The sequence below is a fragment of the Haliotis rubra genome, unplaced genomic scaffold, assembly GCF_003918875.1.
Source record: "Haliotis rubra isolate DU_JTF1 unplaced genomic scaffold, ASM391887v1 Scf321, whole genome shotgun sequence".
Taxonomy (NCBI): Eukaryota; Metazoa; Mollusca; class Gastropoda; order Lepetellida; family Haliotidae; genus Haliotis; species Haliotis rubra.
The window spans coordinates 120936-141709 of NW_025766993.1; positions in this window are offsets into that span (position 1 = coordinate 120936).

A 20774-nucleotide genomic window follows, 5' to 3' on the forward strand; every position below is an offset into this window, starting at 1 on the left:
CAGATGTACTTTTAGTCATGTTTCATTATACTCCGTTAGATAACGTTAACGATTGCTGGTGTCCCCCACCGTGATATTGCTGGAATATTGCTAATGCGGTGTAAACTAAACTCACTCACTCATTCAGTCAACGTTATTTGCTAAACCCGAATAAAATGTTTCTTTGATAATTGTCATTTGTCTCTAATTTCCATTGATTGACGTATATTCACTCTTTTATTTCTGAAATAATTACCATTGCACGGAGTACATCAAGTGCCTTTAAAGGGCCTACATGTACATCATGTTAGTTAAGGGTATTTATCACCCCAAAACACACAAGCTTGATGTACCCCTGAAGATCAGGGTTAGAATTGGTCTTCAGCAACCCATGTTTGACGTAAGAGGCGACTAAAAGAATCACGTTGCCAGGCTCGCTCACTTGATATATGTCATCTTATCCCATTTCCCATAGATCGATGCTGATGCTCACTGGATTATCTAGTCCAGTCTCGATTATTTACAGAGCGCCTCCAAAAAGCTCGAATATTGCTTCATGCGGCGTTAAACATACAAATTACCATGTAATGGCATGTACTATATAGTTAATGTCATGTACTATATAGATAATGGCATGTACTATATAGATAATGGCATGTACCATATAGATAATGGCATGTACTATATAGATGATGGCATGTACTACTGTGTGGCGTCAGCCAACAAACAAGCAGCATTAATCTTATACGGATCCTACTGGTCTACCCTTTCACGAGCACCTGGTGTCATCCCTCATTCTCGTGATCCATTTCGTATAAATGTCACCGTATATCCGTCGATGTTATGACGCTGACACCAATGAGCACGGGTACTGTGATCAAAGCTTGGGTGAGTTTTACACGGCTCTGTAAATAATCATGTTTGGGACAGACAATCCAGTGACTGACGTCATGAGCATCGATACGATGACAAATGTCAAGTAATACAGCTAGCCTGACTACTCGATCCCGTTCTCACGACAAGCATGCGGTGCTGAAGACCAGTTCTAACCCGGATCTTCACGGGTCTTAAAGTTACACCACGGCTACATCACCTATCACGTTCTCTCTATGTCACCAGATGTCTGCTTTGTCGCGTTATATGCCCAACACAGGTTATCAAGGACCTATTCCTACCCGGAACTACTGCAGGTGTTTGGAACAGCGTGTAACGCCGTAGTCCGCGATATTTCAGCTGTATCATGCCGGTCTGTAAATCATGGGAAGAACAGCCAGTGCATGCTCCATGTCCCCGGGTACGAGGACACACTGGCTGACCACCAGATAATCTTTTTAACTGTGTATCGCATTTCATTATTAAACGTTTAACACGTTTTTTTCACCATATACTTGAAAATATTTCACTCACGCATTCACTCACTCACTCACTCACCCAATGTTCGAGGGTGTCACATTAATGGAATACGTTTTCCACGTTTGTGTTTTCATTCTTGACTGCTTTCACTCGATGAGAGAAATGTTCAAAATATATTACAAACGCGTCACATCGGTCTATGATCATATCAGCGATGCCGTTATTTCATGTACGTTTAAAATAGTTCACCCGTGTCTACGATATATTTTCCAAATCATTGCTCACCATGCAGAGAAAATACATAATTATGCTCCTCGGGGTATTCGAAAAAAATATGTTCATTCTCAAGACCTTCATTCGCACGACACATCCGGCTGTGTATATCAGTCGAACACGTAAACACGTCGATCATATGTGTTTTATGTTATGTTTACCTTGGTCACTATGATCAGCATTGTTGCCAGTGTTTAGAGCTCTTTTATAGCTCCCATAATCTCTCACAGCTGTTATAGCACGCGTCATGACCATATTCCGATTGATGAGGGCAAACGATTTGCCCTAATTATGGCAGACAAAAGTCATATTTCTCGTGGGGGAGAAATCGTTTTCTTTAGTCTTATAGAAACAGTAAAATTAAGTCTGCATTTATTTGGAGCCCTGGTTACCATTATTGTTGGCGTAAATGCGAGAGAGTATGGGTTTGGTCGCTTTGGGGGAATTTTACAGCAAATCTCTACGAGGGACACCAAAGATAGGCTTCATACATTCTTCCTATGCTGGAAATCAAACCAAGTTAATCCTTAAAACACTTTGATACCTCATCGCTCCTCTTGATTGAGAAACGAAGGACAAAAGTCAACATGATGGACACATTTGACAAAATTACACTTGCTAATTATTATAGAATGAAAAAGACGACAAAAACAAAGATCTTTGCATGTCCGGAAAGACATCTCTGTGACAAATAACTATCAGCAAAATAGTGTACAGGGACTAGTCTTTTGAGTGATGTCAAGAGACAACATTCTCATGATATGGCAAGTGTCCAAAGTTGCCAACTGTCCTCAGGCGTCTGAATTCTCTGAGCACAGCTGAGTATTTTCAGTTCAAGGATTTTCCTCCTGTTATGAATACTATTTTTCAATCTGGTTTCTGTAAATTGCCGAACGATTTCTACCTGCCTTCCATGGTTTTTGCCTTTCGATAATTATGTCTGCGTAATACAAAATAGCTAAATCAACAAGGACGTTAAGGTCGCTTTGCCCTGATCTACCTGAGTGAAAAAGCATCTGATTCAGTTTTTGGTGCGTTGTTGCGTTGTGAAGGTTTTCTTTCACGTCACAAGCATCATTAAATTCTAACCTTCCTATGTTTTCCGAGAACCACGCACTTAATAGTTTCCTTTTTGATGATAAAGAACTTGACCTTCGTGATGTTTCCGCAAGAGTTCATTTACACGTGGATTCCTAGCACTGTAATAGCCCGGGGTTTTATCAAATCTGTTTGTTAGGCAGCCTTTCAAATTTCTATTACTACATGCTGTATAGTGTTAGATAATACTGGCACTCCCTAAAGCTGGGGATGTTTTCGTGTGGTTCTCCTCACCATGGTCTGAATACGCACCCACACAACTCATTATAACATCATTGGTTTGGGAACATATTCAGCCAATCCTTTCAAATCCAGATGGGAGATTTACAACTCCAAATTAAAGATGCCTCTGGGGAAACACGGAAATGTTAAACTACGACCCAATTCTATATTTCAATTTGAACGTGTATTTATGAATGTGACTTGACAACGGAAGTCCATTACACCAGTCTGACACTGCAATACCTGCTTTTCAAGTCATTTTAGATGCTAACGTAGTCATTAACAGTTTAATGACTTTCAAGAAATTCAATTCTATGTACACATCCATTATGTAACCCAAACTGACAGTTCGCATGTGTGTTTTGCAGGTTCCCGTATTGGAATCAGAGTGAGGTGCTACTGAGACCACTTTTCAATGCACTATTTAACTAGATTGATTCCTGACAACGAGGACATAAAGACATGTCTCCACTCCGTGTTATTTCTCATCAAAATCTAACAAAAGTTGCGCGGGAACTAAGCGGTTTAACGACCCCTAAGTGGTTTCAGTATCCGTTGCTTTGAATGCTTCTGTGTATCAGGGCGAAGATCAACACTGGTGGTGTTTAATTTCCTTTCTACATGGGGTACCTCCGTGTATTCTGCTCTTTACCTTCATGTCTTGTGTACGGAGGGATATATATCACATACGTTGTGTCCGAAGTTCTGTGAGCTCGTGCAAATGTGTTGGAGAGAAACGGAGGCGCTTTGGCAGGGTTTAAGAAGTATTTTTATTGAGATTTATTTCAGTGAAGCCTGAAAGAATTTGAGTTCAAAGTTTTGGTGAAAGTTTTAGCTATTTCTTTGTCGTTGACTAATGCCTCCCACAGTCGTGTTTTTTTGTGTTCGTTGGTGTCACATTAGGCCAAGTTCTCAAATCATAAGCTGTGATGTCTACTTCGTGAAGGAGAGAGGCCGTGTCACTATACATAGTGTTACATCTGGAAGTCAGCTAATAGTTAAAATAGTAATGTAGACACTGCCAGACAGGTGTGCAAGTAAATATCAGTGATCCTTTTTATGTTTTATATCTCAGTCAAGTTTTTGGTAACCTCCCAATTTGGAATTCCAAATGTTTTTAATATGAATTTGTTTCAATCACATGCTATTCCATGAGCATATTGTACAACATAAACGTAGTCATAAGTAATGTGTTGCCCTTTACGATTAGAATTAAGATTGCTTGTTAAATGTATATTTTTTTCGTGATTCCAAGAATGATATATTCTCAACAGTATCATAAGAGTTAAACGTCAGTCGATAAGAGTGGTTCGTGAGCTTGGAATAAGATGAAAAAAACTGTTCGTATATCTCCGTCTTTAGTGGTGGCAATCATGTTGTTACATGCGCATTGTCATGATTTTCTGCTAAAGGTATTCTGATAATTGATAACAAGAGACACCAAGATGTCGTTGGACTTCCAGTGGTTAAGGGAATACCTATTCCTAATGGGATTGTTTTTTAGGTTAGGAAAATACTTCCCTTCAGTACCCAAACACAAATGATCAAACATTGCTTGGCATTGCTCATTCTCTTCCCACAGAGGTTACTTTTCATATCTTCCTACAAACCCCTGTTCTGATACGGCCCTTTCATGGTGCGAGTGTTCAGGATTCGTGATTGGTTGCTATCAGATATAAGGCTTGTTTATACGGCGAAAATATACACATGTGCAAATTTGCATACATGAGTAAATCTACATAGGGTGTGCAGTTTGCTAGAGTGTGCAATTTACTGTGCGTTTATACGGACTTTAAGTTCTGTAAGCAAAATGGTAGTAAATCTTGATGACAGATCATTTCTGCCCTAGAATTGGATGGAGTAAGATGTGAGATATCAAGAAGGGATTGGCATTTCCCGGTGATACCTCAATAGTCAGACACCCCACAAGTGAGACAGTAGAGTTGGGGTAGACCAAGTGCTCACCTACATTGATAATGAAATAGGCCTACATGGCTTATCTCTAGCACAATAAGATCAAACTCCCATAGGTCAGCATTGACTTTAAAGTTTAATCCCTTATAATTGATCTACTCACATAATATTAAGAGTCTTCTTGTGCATAGTTGATAGTGTGGCTTAATCATTATTGTGAGTAAATCAATAAAAAATGAGAAAAAAAATTGAGACTCAACTCAGTTTTCCCAAAATGTATGTACTGCACAATAACGGCGGGTTTGCAGAAAGCAGAGTTCATCACATCGCAGAGAGGCACGATTCAGGTGCTCTTTGATCGCCATGTATACAACAACAAGAGGACGACTTGTGTGCACTGGAGATGCACTGTCAAGACATGCACAGTATGTCGGCAGAATGGCGCAAGGTGCAAGCCCTTGGACTCGTTCAAAGCCACCGTGACGACCCCGAAGTTGAGAAGCGGATTCGTAGTGCACCTGCCTCGCCTCTGCTTCCCCTTGCAATCGTCCAGGGTGACTTGGATTGATGTATGAACACTTGCCCTGATGTCCCAGGGCCTATGCCTTCAACGACTACATGGTCACTTCGGGAATGATGACTCTCTGTTTAGGCTGTCTTCGTGGGACCATCCTGAGACCTTCGGCCCGAGGACCAGCAACTGCCTTGAGGGATTTAACAGCCGTCTGAACCTTTCGACTCGTCACCCGAATGTCTTCAGACTGATATAGATTCTCAAGAAGGCTGACAAGTTGAAGATCATCCAGATTGACTTCGGTGCAGCTCCTGGGCCACGCAAGAAGGTTAACAGTGAGATCAACCACCGACTTGGCCGATTGTGAGAGCAGTAGGAGCACGGAAGCAAGACTCCAGTGCAGTATTTGGATGCTGTTGGAAAGCTCGTGGAGCTTGGCTGAATTTGAATTTGCACCTCCATACTATGCCTGTAGTGCTAGTGAATGTGACGATTTCACTTATATTCGTGTGATATTATGACAGTGACAAATATAATGAAAATTACAAAAGATGTTGAATGTAGGTAAATAATATATAAAAGATAATATAATTGGTCTAATCTAATCTCAATAATCTCTTTATGTCTGACTAATGGGGTAAAAGTTGGATTAGTCCATTTCCCCAATGGGTAACATCCATCCAAAATTTGTTCACTCAACCGTGTAATTAGGGTTTTTTTAAAGTGTCTAATGGGTTGTCTGACTAATGGGAGTACACCGGCATTTCCCTTATTACATCAGTGTTGGTCTGATGCTTGGATGTTCGCATGACTGAAATTCTAGAAGAAAGCAAACATCAAGTCTTTTGTGCTGAAGTTGTTGGTGACCGTATCACTGATGCCGAATGTGGAAACATTTAGAATGCGGCGAGAAACATATGCATTTATCTGCATTTGACGGAAGGAGGAGCTCTGTCCCTTTTGATCATACAGTTGAGGAACCTCTTGATGTAAAGAAAATGGCTGCTAAAACAATACTCACCCTAAGTAAATTTGCTATGCGTTCATGCGACCGCATTTGCTTAGGGTAGCAAAAAATAAGCATTTACTCACCGGTAGTAAAACATTTGCACCTGGTCCAGGCCAGGAGTATTTTTGCTTGGGGTAGTAAAATTTGCATATGTGTAATTGCGTTTATACGACCAAATAAAATTATGCGTAAGCAAATTTACACATACGCAAAAAAAATAAACACATGTGCAAATGTCGCCGTATAAACAGGCCTTTTTAGTTGTGCAATCAGCGAAGTTGTTTCAAAAGTGTTCATTCGCAAGACCTCGATAATTTCCGTATGCTTCGGGAAAACTAGAACCTCTTCCCCTGTGCGATGCGCAAACGTTTCTTCTAGACAGAACTGAGGCATGTAGTGGCGGATCAATGGCGTCTCCATCGCCCTCGTTGACAACGGACAAGCTAGCCTTTAAATGTCTTGTGTGTCACATCAGCACAAGTCCCCGACAGAGGAGGAACATTTGTGGCCCCATATTTGCTTGCAATAGTGAAGTTGGATCTAGGTCAATGTAAAAGGTGTTTTCATTGGATAGAAAGAAGGGATAATTCGTGTTGCGATATTTTTGCCGCTAGGGGAGTTTACAAGAACTGGGAAATATAGCCGTATTAGAACAGAGGTTCGTAGAAAGATATGACAAGAAACCTCTGTGGGAAGAGAATGGGCACTGCTATAATTCAAAACACACTGTTCTCTTCTTTTCTAATTCCATAGAAAGACTCCTTTCAAGCATTGTATTAATATCGATGTTGATTACAATTTATTGATAATCTTCATAAGAGACCCTGAAGATAGATTATCTTCATTTAGTTTATCCTTCTACAAGAATATCATATATATACTTTGAAAGTTTGTTTTATTTGCTAAATATTGACTTCATTCAACGGTCGTGATCAACAGAGAGACACTTGTTTATCCTTTATCTCTGAAATTCATTTCAATGAAAAATCTAAGTTTTTATCCCTTTGTATCATTTAATGCTTTATACAAACCTTGAGGGTATAGAATAACATGTCATGGTGCCTCGCTTTTGTTTCCTTTGGATATGAATAATCTTTCAACATTGGCAGATAAGAATTAATCCAGCATTTGAATGTATGTGTGTTTTGTCATTTATTTAAATTATGCTATCTTGTGGGTTAAAGATGTAAGATTAAATTGGATTGAATTGGATTGAATTTCCAATGTTTCCCATTTATTTACACATACAAAGTATTCATTTCTAAAACCACGTTACGGTTTCATTCTTTCCTCGTGGATATCCGTTTGATTATGTATCATCTGACGGTGCAACGGAGACGCCAGTGCTGGCAACAAGATGAAGGTCGTCTTATATACATTTGCTGTCTTTTAGATGATTGATTTTGACATGTTATAAGTTAGAATTCCTATGTTGGCTCTTTTTTCTTGCAATATAAATGTGGGATGAAATATACCAAGCTTGACAGGTTTTTCTTGATTTGAATACGGCATCGTTTAATAATTACTCAAGAGAACACCCAAAGTAATATAACCCTTACAGAGTCCAAACATCAAAAAGAAAACAAAATCTAGTTGTACTAGCAATTCCGTTCTGTTGGCAATTGTTGGTTTTGTTTGTCCGTTTAGATTTGTTTGAATAGGGGAGTTACCATACTAGTGCACATACTCCCAACTTATAAATACTTAATACATAGTGTCAGTTCTGCTTTACGAGTTACTGCGTTGAGCTTTAGGGTGTGGACTGTTTAGTCACACATAGTGCCTTTTCACGCATGGACGTGTTGCCAACAGCAATGAGAGTTATGCCTGTTTAATTGTTAATGCTAAAGGGAGTTGAGAGAAAAGAAATTTATGGTTGTTGACCACTAGTTTCAAATGATTGCGTTGTTAATGATCACTGATATCCTGATTGCGAACAGTGTCTACATTATGCATGAGGTACTTGCATCAGTTCATGTGGTAATACCTAAATGGTTATTTCCTAATGCATAAAATGTCATTTTCGCCATTAATGTCTGGTCATTGTAGCAGTGAACAAACGTGAACATGTGGCACAGTGACGTACAACGTGAACATTTGAAAGTATAGACAGCTGAAGGGACGCTTTCGATTACCATAAAATGCTAAACTAGCATCCGTGTTGTTAGATATCATAAATTTTGAAGGTATCACAAGGTATCGTGAGTGAGTGAATGAGTTTAGTTTTACGCCGCTTTTAGCAATATTCGAGCAGTATCAAGGCTGGGGACACCAGAACGTCACACACTGTACTCATGTGACGAGTGAACACTTTAACCAAACGGGTTCCCCCATAGTCCCCACAAGGTATCGCATTTGGAATGTGGCCCTAATGTAGAAGACTACAAAAAGTTTCAGCTATTACCTAATGAGAGGTACATCGGTTATTGTTATAACTGAAACTAACAGTACATGGAAAACAGTTCCCTCCTCCTGTGTTAGATACCGACAAGCAGGCTCACGGCCTGAATAATGGAATCCAATTATCGTAATAGTGTATTGCCAAATGTAAATTACTTTTATTCATTTTGCAACAATTATTCCAAGGGGATATAAACGGAAAATAGAAATGTATAAATCATGTAAATCAGTATTATAGGTCCGGTTTCATTATTGCTGTTTACATTTAGAGAGAGTGAATTCGGAACATGTAGTCACATGGCAAGATTATCCATAGTGATATAAATATATCAACGAAATGAATTTTGAAACAGTATGGCAGGATTAATTGTTCTGCCAGAAAAAAATCACCAGATACCATACCAATCAAATCACTGCAATTAATTGGTGTTCAGGAGATGCGTCTTACTTTTTAACATTATATCTCTTTGTTTCAGATGTAAATTATAATAATGTGTGTAAATGGACAGAGAGATAAAAGAAAGAAGAAAAAAGGAATTAAAAAGAACATGCAGAGATGATACCGTGTCATATGGAAGGGAGTTCGGATCACTTCATCGGTGGGTACTTTAGGTCGATGATACGATACAGGTTTACCAACAACTACTTTGAGGCAGACGATGTGGTTAAATGGCAAAAACATGAAGGTAAACATTGTCTTGTTACCGTCAATATTTATATCACAATCGTCTCACTCTGATTTGGTTTGATATATTTACATGTATAGAGTTCAGAAGAACGCGTTTCATGTTCTCCAAAGAAACAACTGCCTGAAGTCTTGTCGGAGAATGAAAGCTGAAAGAAACAACAAAACATACAGATCAAGCTGAAGAACCTATAGTTGTCTGTTGCACAGTTGCACGTATGTCTGGGAGGTTGTTACTTCTGTCTTGTAGCTGCTGGTTTATGATTTGAATCTACAGATTGCACCCATATCATATACCTTGCTGTGGTAAAGCACGAAACATGTTGGAGAAAAAGGCCCTGTTTATTTAGTGGTCAAACGCGACTGAAGTTCTGTAAAACTTTCAAATTTTGTGCTGTATATATACATATATGCTTTCGAATTTATACCATGGCCTGATAGAATACCGAAAAACAGTACGTACATATATAAGAAGAAGTGGTTTGAAGATAATGACACGACAATGGGGTAGCCAATGTTGTTGATTCGTATGTTTCAAATGACACAGTGATTACAGTCAATGATTATGTTATGACGTCACTTTGTCATGAATGCTGATACAATGTTGTGACGCGGCGTTGCCATGACGTCACATTGGTGCTTTTGTGTAGTGCACAATGAAAACAAGTATATTACACATTGCGTTACCATTAACGATGGACACAATATAATGAAAAAGTTTTCTTTAGCTTTATATATATATTCATTTTATAAATAGGGAATATTTTAAATATATATATATATATTTATATATACTTAATGATGTTATGGGGTCAATCTGTTGATGGACGCGCATTCTGTCCCTCAAGCACTCTGTTTGTCCAATGTATTCCTGACACCCATGGCATATAATAATATCATGAGCCATGTGATCCATATGTTTATATATTTACCTTGGTGACCAGCATTGTTTCCACACTTGAATAGAATCAAAGAGGAGCTTTTCAAATAACTCTTTTAAAACGCTTTACGATTGAGAACAAGAAAACATAGCGTCAAAGATTGTTCGTGAGGTCCGAATTTGATCACGTCACATCATTTGAAGTTAAGTGAAGTTCCTCTGGCGAGGTTTTTCTTTAGGACAGAGTCACACTTGGAATATGGAACTTGAAACTAAACGTCTATGCCTTTTGAATCAATGTTGTTTCTCGCCATATCCGCCATTGTTGTTCATTGATTTTTGTCTGATTGCTACATGGTAGCTCCGTCAATGCTACATGGTTATCTATAGGTAAGTTTCTGAAGTTAGAAAAGAAACTTACAGGAATAAGCTGACACTCACTATGGATTGTGTTCGGAAAATTACCGTTTAAAGATCGAGGTATAATAATGATAGTGACATTGGGACATTGGGTTAAGCCAGTAGTTTTCACGTAATACCGAAGACCCGGGTTCGATTCTCCGAGTCCATTTCTGGTGTCCCTACCCGCGATAGTGCTTGTATATTGCTGAAAGTGGAGCAACTCATACCCACTCACTTAAACTATCTAAAAAGACAAGATTCTCTCAGTTAAGGGATGCAAGTGTGGTCCTTTTGTCAAAGGCGTCGCAAATTTGAAAACTTTCACCGAGAGGAGATGATATTTGAAGGTTTGTTTTAGCTTTTCTCCCATTACAAGTCTCCAAGTATTATATCTCGCCACTCGAGTTGACTTCTATGAGAAAACGTCCACAAAACTATTCCATTTCTTTCGCCTTCATATGGTTCCACAAGAGCTAAATAGATATATGACGTCGCTGTTGCTTTGAAGTGATATGCTCTTACAACTTCAGTAAATGAAATTATGCAATATTACTTTATCTCGTAGATATATTTTCATGTCATCACGACCAGTATCAGTGTCGCTATCTTTTAAAGTTTCCCGAGAGTCTTGCACTTGATAGTTTACCTTTTCATAATGAATGGGAATGGAGTGTACTTAAACATGCTTTATTAGATTTTACGTAGGTCCTGATGGGCCCTAAATGTATATGTTCAAACCTACGCACTGCATAACAATGACGCACCCTGTAGCTCTGAATGCTTTAATATATTCCTCCGTTGAATATCCCAAAGTTAATTTTACACCCACACATTGTCTGGGAACATATCAAGCCGATCCTTCATGAAATAGGAAACTGTTCCTAGTTAATCAATCAAAAGAAAGCTCCTGTTGTTTTACCATTTCTAATTCTCCAGTTTCTCTTATGGATTTCAACTGACAATTGACCTACATTACATTTCAAATCATATTGAATAGTCACGTAGTTAATTCAGCAGTGACTCATAAATTTAGTGACTCTCTGTACTTCACATATACACATCCATTTCGTAATCATGTTTTATCAGTAAACGCGCAATAGGGTCAGGGGTTTGTCTGATCCAGACGATTGGGTTCATAACGCCGTCTTATGCTTAGATAATGTTGTATGGCGTAAGGCAAATACAGTTTTTCTGTCAACTGTGTTAGTGGCGATTATATCGGGAGTGCAAAACCCAACTGTCACCACAGATTTCAGTGAACCGTTCTCACCACTATTTTCCATTTTAAGCCCAAAGGAATCCATTTTGGCAGATGATCGAGACTGATTATTTTGTAACGTTGGCGTTTTTTAAACACGTTATTAGATAACATGTATGTTTACACGTTCGTGAGTCGGAATCAATATCCTACCAGAATAAGTGCTGCCTATACCCTTTCTCATCCACTCAGTGCCTTCAGCATGTCGTGTTAACAAGATTGATTTCTGACATTGTCGACATAAAGGCACGTCTCAATTGACTGTTATTTCTCATCAAAATGTAATTAAGGTTAGGCGGGGAGTGAGCGCTTTGAACAACCTCTAAGTGGTCGCCCTACCTCTTCTTTATGAGCATGTGTTTATTTGGGCAAAGATCAACTCTACCTTTGATCATATAGGAACAGGCGTATTCTGTTCTTCACTCCCATGTGTAGGAAGGAATATTAGGAAAGGAGATGGTAGCTAACAAGGCTTAACAAATGGTTTTATCCGCATTTTCTTTCAGAATATCATTTTAAGTAAAGTTATACTTAACTTCGGATTCACATTGATATTATAGTCGAAGCTCTGGTAAAAGTTCTACGGTATAATGTCCCTTGACGTTGGGGGGAGGTATTGTAGTCAAGAAGAAAAAGTGTCGTCGAGCTAAACACCCAGGTTCGATTCTCCACATGGGTAAAATGTGTGAAGCCTATTTATGTTCCCAGCTGCGGTGTTCGCTAAAATGGCGTTAAACCATACACACTACGTCTCCGACGTTCATCGTGAATAATGCTACTTCACCAACGAAGAAACAAAAGAAAGAACAAAGTTCTTCCATGATCAGTGGGGTATTTGTCACACACGGTTCTATTTATTGGTATAGTTTCAACCTTATCACTGACAGAAAATTTGCCTGATTCCAATATCCCGTTTCCCTTGTACCATATGTTCCTGTGAACAGTTTACTTGCCTTTCAACATTTGACACCAGTGGGGCAATGTGCTCTCACATATCTGCGTACTCCTGGTATCCTCACTGTCTGATAGTGTTTCATATACACATGCTTGTGACAAAGTCGGAATCATACAATGAACTTAACGTTAAGTACTACATATTTTTCATCATGGAAATGTGTTGTCGCTGTATGTAACAGGCTTAGTATTTCTCCAACGAATACCATCATCCGCACTCCAGAGACACACAAGTTTTCTTTTGCTTATTGCACATATGTAAAAAACGTTTTTAGAGTGACACAAACTTCTATTTAAATTTTGGGAATCATTTCCTGAGAGGTTTGTATGTTAGTAAAACCCTTTATAACAACGCATTCTCTTCCCATGGGCAAAACCTTTCAAAACATGATTTCTACACTTTTTCATGCTTAAGGACGTAATGACATTATTCAGAACACACTGTTTCGGATATTTCCGACTCCAAAGATAGAGTGGTGTCAAGAATTGTTTTAAATAATGACGTTGAATAAATATACCTCTGACAATTTGCGTCAGAGCGCCGGAATAAAGATAAATGCTATCTCCAATCTGGCCTTTTTCATTACAAAGGAACAACATAGACATGTTTAAAATAGTTTAGGTTTAGCCTTTGCCAACTAGTGACTTCTTCCAATCTACAGTATCGTCAGGCGGGTAATTGTTCATTCTGTATCTTTTATTCCGTTGTTTGACATTTTCTATTTCCATGAATGTAAACGGTGCAATTATAACAAAGTGAACTCTATAGAGTATAGCTAAGATATAGATACATGTATATACAAATTTGCGCGTCTTGACGAACACTTGGGCTTCAAACTGTTCACTTTGGCTACCATACTGCTAAAGACGTCATTGTAACATAATAAGTAAATTACGTGTATGTGTTTGGGTTGAAAGAAATCAATTCATGCAACTAGATTATGCATTAAGAGGGTTTTACAAAAATGTGTTCAAACAAACTGGCACGTCAGAAGAGTTCAAATGTAGGACGAATACAGCTGTTGTCATTGGAGGGTACCTCGTCATCATATTTACCACGTGTTCTACCACAGCTTTCCCTTTTTGTAACTTTTAAAAAAAGGTATCTTGAAAAGACTCCGAGGAACGATGTCGAAATCAGAACCTTACAATAAATATTATCTTCAACTGTTTCAGTCAGAGGTGGCATTGTGATTTTGAATTTATTTGATTGCAACTGACCTAGGAAAGCAAGTATTTTGCAATGACACAGGAGACAATTGTAATTAAAATTATATTCTAGAATTCGCTTTTTTGTATTCTGAAAATAAAAGGATTACTTACAGACCGCCACCACATAGCTGGAATATTGCTGAGTGCGGCGTAAAACTAAACTCACTCATTCAATATAAAAGGATGAATCATTATGACTGCTATTATATCGTTTTGGTGTTTTTACGGTTTCGGGCTGTGAGTGGAGCGGCCTTATGGTAAACATGATGGATAATATGCCCTCTCCAAATGTAATAGTCTAGGGCTGTTAAATTTCCTTCCATTCTTCAGGACGCCCACTGATGGCAGTGCTCATTCTTCAAGCTATGGGACCTAAAATACTTGTTACAGCGTATCTATCGTTTAATTGGTCACTGTTTTATCATTTAAGGAGCCAAACAATTGCACATCACTTATAAAGCTTGTAAAACAGAACGGTATCAGTGAAAGGCACTGCATCATATGCACATGCACATGTTCTTGAGATAATTCTTGTCTAAAAGTGAAAACATGAGGATCTTTTCCTATATTGACTTTTTGCAGATATGAGGGGGTTCTGAAATATGCAAAGCGACTTGAGATTTGTATGGTTATGAACAGCTCCTCGTGAGAGGTTCTCAATTGGGACATCAAAGGACCTTCATAAAGCTCTACATTTACAAAATCTTGAAAGGAAGAAAGCAAAACGTAATGTGGCTTTTTGTCATTCAAGAGATTCTTCAACTATATTAATCTAAGCAATGTGGGAGTTTGTTTTTGCTAGTTCCTTTAGATTAGTATAAGTGTGGTATGATGTGCTAGTTTTCATTCTAAAGCCAGTCCTACACGTAAGGCCAGTCTATAAATACTATATACTCGCTGTGTTACTGGATGGCGCCATCGCCAAATCGTCAAACACAGCTTCTTACGTGGATGCTGGATGTCAACATTGAAATCAGGTATGTCCATTATATACTGAGTCAAAAAAGAAACTTCACATTCTTTCTTCAGAACACTATAAAAGAACAAGAGATGGTACGATGGTTAAATTGTTATTATTTCATTGCTGAGATCTGTGTGATGTACTCGATACACTGACAGTGCCATAATCAGTTCCATTAGGCTACACCGCCGTTCCAAAACATGGGTTTACAGAATGTCAAGTCACAAGAATAAAAATGCGAAATTTCTCAGTTCAATATCGTGTATGGCCGCCCCGCGCATTCACCACTGCCAAACACCGTCTCCTCATCGACTGCCTGATGCTTGTGAACACGTGGTTGGGGATTCTGCACCATTGCTCTTGCAAGGCAGCGCCAAGTTCCTGCAAATTCTGAGGTTGGTTCCTAAGACCACGAAGCCTTCTCCCAAGTGCATCCCAAACGTGCTCTATTGGATTAAGATCAGGGGACCTCGATGGCCAGTCCATGACGTTGATTCCAGCGTTTTGAAGGAAATTTCGATGTCAACATCGCGGTATGCGGCCGAGCATTATCATGCTGGAACTGTAGACCTGGGCCATTAGCCGCCATGAAAGGAACGAGTTCAGGGGTGAGCACCTGGTCGCGGTAAGCAGCAGCTGTGAGGTTTCCACGGATGGCCAGAAGTCGGGAACGGTTTTTCCCACAGAAAGCACCCCACACCATGCAACTTCCGCCCCCGAATCTGTCGACTTCCTGTACACATTGGGCATACCGTTCACGACGTCGTCTCAAGACTCTATGCCTGCCGTCCGCGAATCTGAGGGTAAACCTGGATTCATCGCTAAAGACGACTCGATTCCAGTCTCTCTGGGTCCATCGGAGGTGACGTTGGGCCCACAGCAGACGTTGACGTTGATGAAACGGCGTCAATATTGGCCCACGATATGGACGTCGAGAATGGATATTTGGCAGCCCGCAACCGATTTCGAATTGTCTGTGAGGACAGTCGACCTCTAAATATTTCAGCCCTGGTTCGTGTAGCCGGCAGAAATCTGTCCATTATACACATGTTAAGTGGTGGTGGTTTGCGGGGAAGGGCATAGACTGTTTTTATCCCTGGGTACAGAATTTTGAAACAAATGTGGCATTTTGAATAAACCTCTGGCGATTGCAGAAAAAAACGCCCATGACACATTTTGTCTTAATTCATGACATGCAAACCCACATTTCAATATTACATTTTCGCAAGTCACAACTCAAGATGCGGGAGATCTATATCAATGTGAAAAAGGGCTGGACCAGTATAACGAAAATGGACCAGTATTACACGGTATAATAGAATGAGGTCATCTTGCATTTAAGTACAGCCATCATAGTACATCAAAGTAAATTAATCCAGGATACCCAACACTATGTTGATCATCTGAGCAAAATATAAACCAACATACCCTGTAATGCATAGAATATCATCACATTTTCAGAGGCAATTCATCATACGCTTTTCTGGAACTGATTATATCTAAAGGCGATAAAGGAAGTATCTGGCATTGTCAGGGAAATATCTACATGGAAAAAATTCTTTGATGAATAGGATGTTTAGTCACATGTTTGCTCGTGGATGCCAGACACGTCGTTCGTTAGTCAGAATCAGGTATATGTAAGGTGGTATCTTGTCCAGAAACATGAACCAGGCATGGTACGCCGTCTCTTTATTTAATTTGATGACACAGGCCATGATGCGCGGAGAGTTGTGTCAGTGGCCTGGTACATCCCTACCCAATGTTCAACAGTACTTTCCGAGCTCATGCCATTGCCTAATTCATGGGATTGATGTTATTGAGACCATGAAAAGTTCATCATTCTCCTGATAAACACGACTGAGCAGGCTTTAATCGTGTTCACGAATTATCAAAATCGTAATGCCCTGTTCATTAATGAGCAATTCCACGGAGAATTCAAGCGGATACTTTAAATGCATAATCATTTGTGTAATGATTAAAACTGATTCCCTAAAAGCAGTAAAAAATGGGAGACCATGAATCACTGAAATTCATCCACACACATGTAGCTTAAAATATTCACATTCATCCACAGCCGACAATAAATCACATTGAATAAATTCAACGACTGCATTATAAAGGCAATATTTCAAACAAACTCCTTCAGTAATAATGAAAATGATGTTCAGAAAATGAGTGATCATCTGAACTCAAACTCTTTCATTCTAAAAAAAACAACCCCACCCTTGGTGGTGCAAGAGAAACATTATCCACCCTTTACAATATATATACATAAAGGCAAGATGGCCAAATGTACAATTATAGTTTACATATAAATACAACATAGTTACAGTTTACAGTATAATCATTTAGTCCTTTTCACACTTTTATCAACTAAGTTTAGGTATTTAGCTTGGCATTTAAATAGATAATGAAATTCATCTGCTGCAGCAGGTGATTTACGAGATAGCAGGTTCAGATTACAGAGACCACAGTCTATTACACCTTTAATATATGATCAGTGTTCAGTTTAAAAAATCGACTGTATGTCTGTATACTGGAGGGGATATGTCACGATATAATGTTTAAATGTTATGCTATTGAACATATATATTTGATATATCATCCGTTCTATTTTCGTTCATTGACAAAAGCCGCCTCTGGGAACATGCACTAAAAGAGTGAGTGAGTATGTTTTTTACGCCGCTTTTAGCAATATTCCAGCAATATCACGGCGGGGGACACCAGAAATGGGCTTCACACATTGTACCCATGTGGGGAATCGAACCCGGATTTTCGGCGTGACGAGCCAACGCTAAAAGAAGGGTACTGTTACTACTCAAGCAAATGTCAATATCGGATGTGACCAGCATCTCGGCTGATACAGACGAGGCCTGGTGTATACTGTTCCAAATGTCCAACAACTGAGCTTGTTATACCGACAAGTTCTGATACTGTCGTAGGCGTCGTTCAGCCTCATTACAGATATGTTGTATTGGGGGAAACAGCCCATCGTGGCAGTATAGCAATGTTATATAATGCTTCATATCTTCTGTCACAACACATGCACCGTTAGAGCCGGCATTATCCTGCAGCAACAGCACATTACGTCCATGCATTTGCACAAAGAGTAAAACAAAATTTCGAGCGATGTCGTCACGGTAGCAAACGTGCTTCTCATTGACTTTTACAATGATGAGTTGTCTTAACACCTCCAAACTGACGTTGAGTAAAGCAAGCGTCGCTTAAAAGCTCCACAAGGTGCCCCTAGAACCTTGCATGGCGACCAGGACTGTCCAGATGAAACGTGGACACACCTCTGACCTGTATACTGTCCCTGTATTCTCTCTTGAACTTCAGGAGCGGTCTACACCAAACTTTGCGTAACTGATGGTGAATCGGAAACAAATTGGGCATATCGCTGCACGTCGCTACCGGATGTTGTACTACAAGATGCGTACGGTTCTGTCGCTAATTGGTCTCAACTCAAGCATTGTTCATGTGGTACTTTGGTATGGAATCAGTAGATGTGACGTTGTAGATAACATCTCAGAAGATCTTATATACTATTTCCATGAATAAAATATTTGCGCTATTCCTGTTTCCAGCATACATACAGCGTCATAGCGTTTACTTTCACCATTGCGGAAGCGTTATTTATGGTTAGACAAAATTGTTTCTGTTAGGACCTTAAGTTATAACTAAAAGGTTAATGTGTGTGAATGTCCTACTCTCAACAAAGACGTACTTACATGCAAACTGTGTTCAACACACACGTTCAAACTGTTAATCACCAGTTGCAGACAATAGGAAGTGTTGAAATATTTCACTGAAGGTAACGAACCATCAAATTGTAAAAGCTATGGTGGACACTTACATCAACCCTGTACTAGGATCAAGGTTAAATATTCACTGAATTCAGATCAACGTAAAATCAGGTTTCTGTAAGAACCGTCACGTCTGATTATTGTAAACTAGCTAGAGCTATTTTGGGTGGAAAAGTGTCATGTACTTACACACTTACAATGTAAATAATCTAATCAAGTTTATAAATATGTTTGTATTTGTCAAGTATGTTTTTCGACAAGCGGAGTTGAACATTCCACACATTTCTGACACGACCATCTTTTTAATCATTTGTTTACAGATCGCCGCCTGAAGTTGAGAAGAGAAAATAACTTTAACAATAATCTGTTCCAAAACCGTTCTTACTGAATTCTCATAAACCGCTATGTAATCCCAAAGACATTCTTGTAAAAAGCCAAAAAATTGTTTCGAAATGTAATTCCGATGAGTAAGAACTTGTGCAAACTCCATATAAAGGTCATTCAAAGACTGCGGTGAGCACTTCACAACAGAAGCAGATGCACAGCGCTATCAACTTTTCTTACCATAGGGAGAAACTATTGTTGAATAATTGATAGGAAGCGCCAGCATGATTGTTGGATGGTTTCTTTATCATCTACACGCCACTGTCAAACTAACTAGACAGTCAGCATGACTAACGTGAGTTTATGTTCAGTAAATAACAAATACTCGTCTCCAGACATTTCACAGATGGTCATCTGGACATGTATCCGTCTGAGCACAGATCAGCAATGGCCATGCACACTAAAATACAAAACATATTCTCCAGCGTTCTCATTAGGGGCGTGTGCTTTGCCAAAACGAACCTCGCTATATTTTCGTCTTTGCCCAAATCGCCATCGAGTGGTTGTATATTTTTTATCAGAACGGTAAGCATTATGTTAATCTAATTTGAACTATCAGCTACGGGTAAAACATATAATAGCAACCATCAAGATTTAGTCAGAGCCTTGTCTGTTTCATCGTGTCATATCGCTCTATGAACTATGTCTGTCTGTCTGTCTGTACATCTCCGCAGAAGCATTGCACTAAATCCATAATGTACTTCTTATCTCTCTCACACTATGCCCCTATCTTTGAATGTATAGCAATGATCACGAAAGTTGACGTATCTGAAGTCATATCAAGCTGAGGAGAAATAAAAAGACGATACGTTTTGAGTCGTAAACAATATCAGCTGACGAGTTGTTGGTTTCCACAGCGAATGTTTCCTTGAAGTAAGATATTTTCTACAAAACTGTTTTATCATTACTCTTAGGTTATCGTTAATGTCAAGTATAGTTATTTATTGCTCTGTATTTCACGCAAAGGGTACTGGGTTCCTTTCGCCTGGGAAATCACGTCTTGGATGAGAACGTGTTATGGTGTACTTGCATCCAAAATCAAGTTAAAATCCTGAACATGTACTCTATTGTTGACGAGCCAGAAGCACTATCACCACGTGATTATGGTCCTCATGCGTACATTTTCCTGTCGTTACATTTTATTACTTTCTGTTGAGTTCTTCAGAAGACTATTATGAGAGACATGTATATACATGAAGAATGTATGGGCGTCAATGGCTTTAAGTGCACCTGATGCCACAATCTCAAGCTTACTCTCACTGCTGGTCCTTTAATATTAAGAAACAGGTCTGTTGAAAGATGTTTGACACTGAAGTGTCTTCATCAGCCTTTAAAATACTATAGTACACCACAAAAAATTTCTACGGCTGTTATACAAGTAGGCCAGGTTGGCTTAAATATTGCTGTAACAAAAACTTGCGAAACCCAATGGAGCCTTAGAGCAATAACTGTAAGGTTGTGGTGATAGAT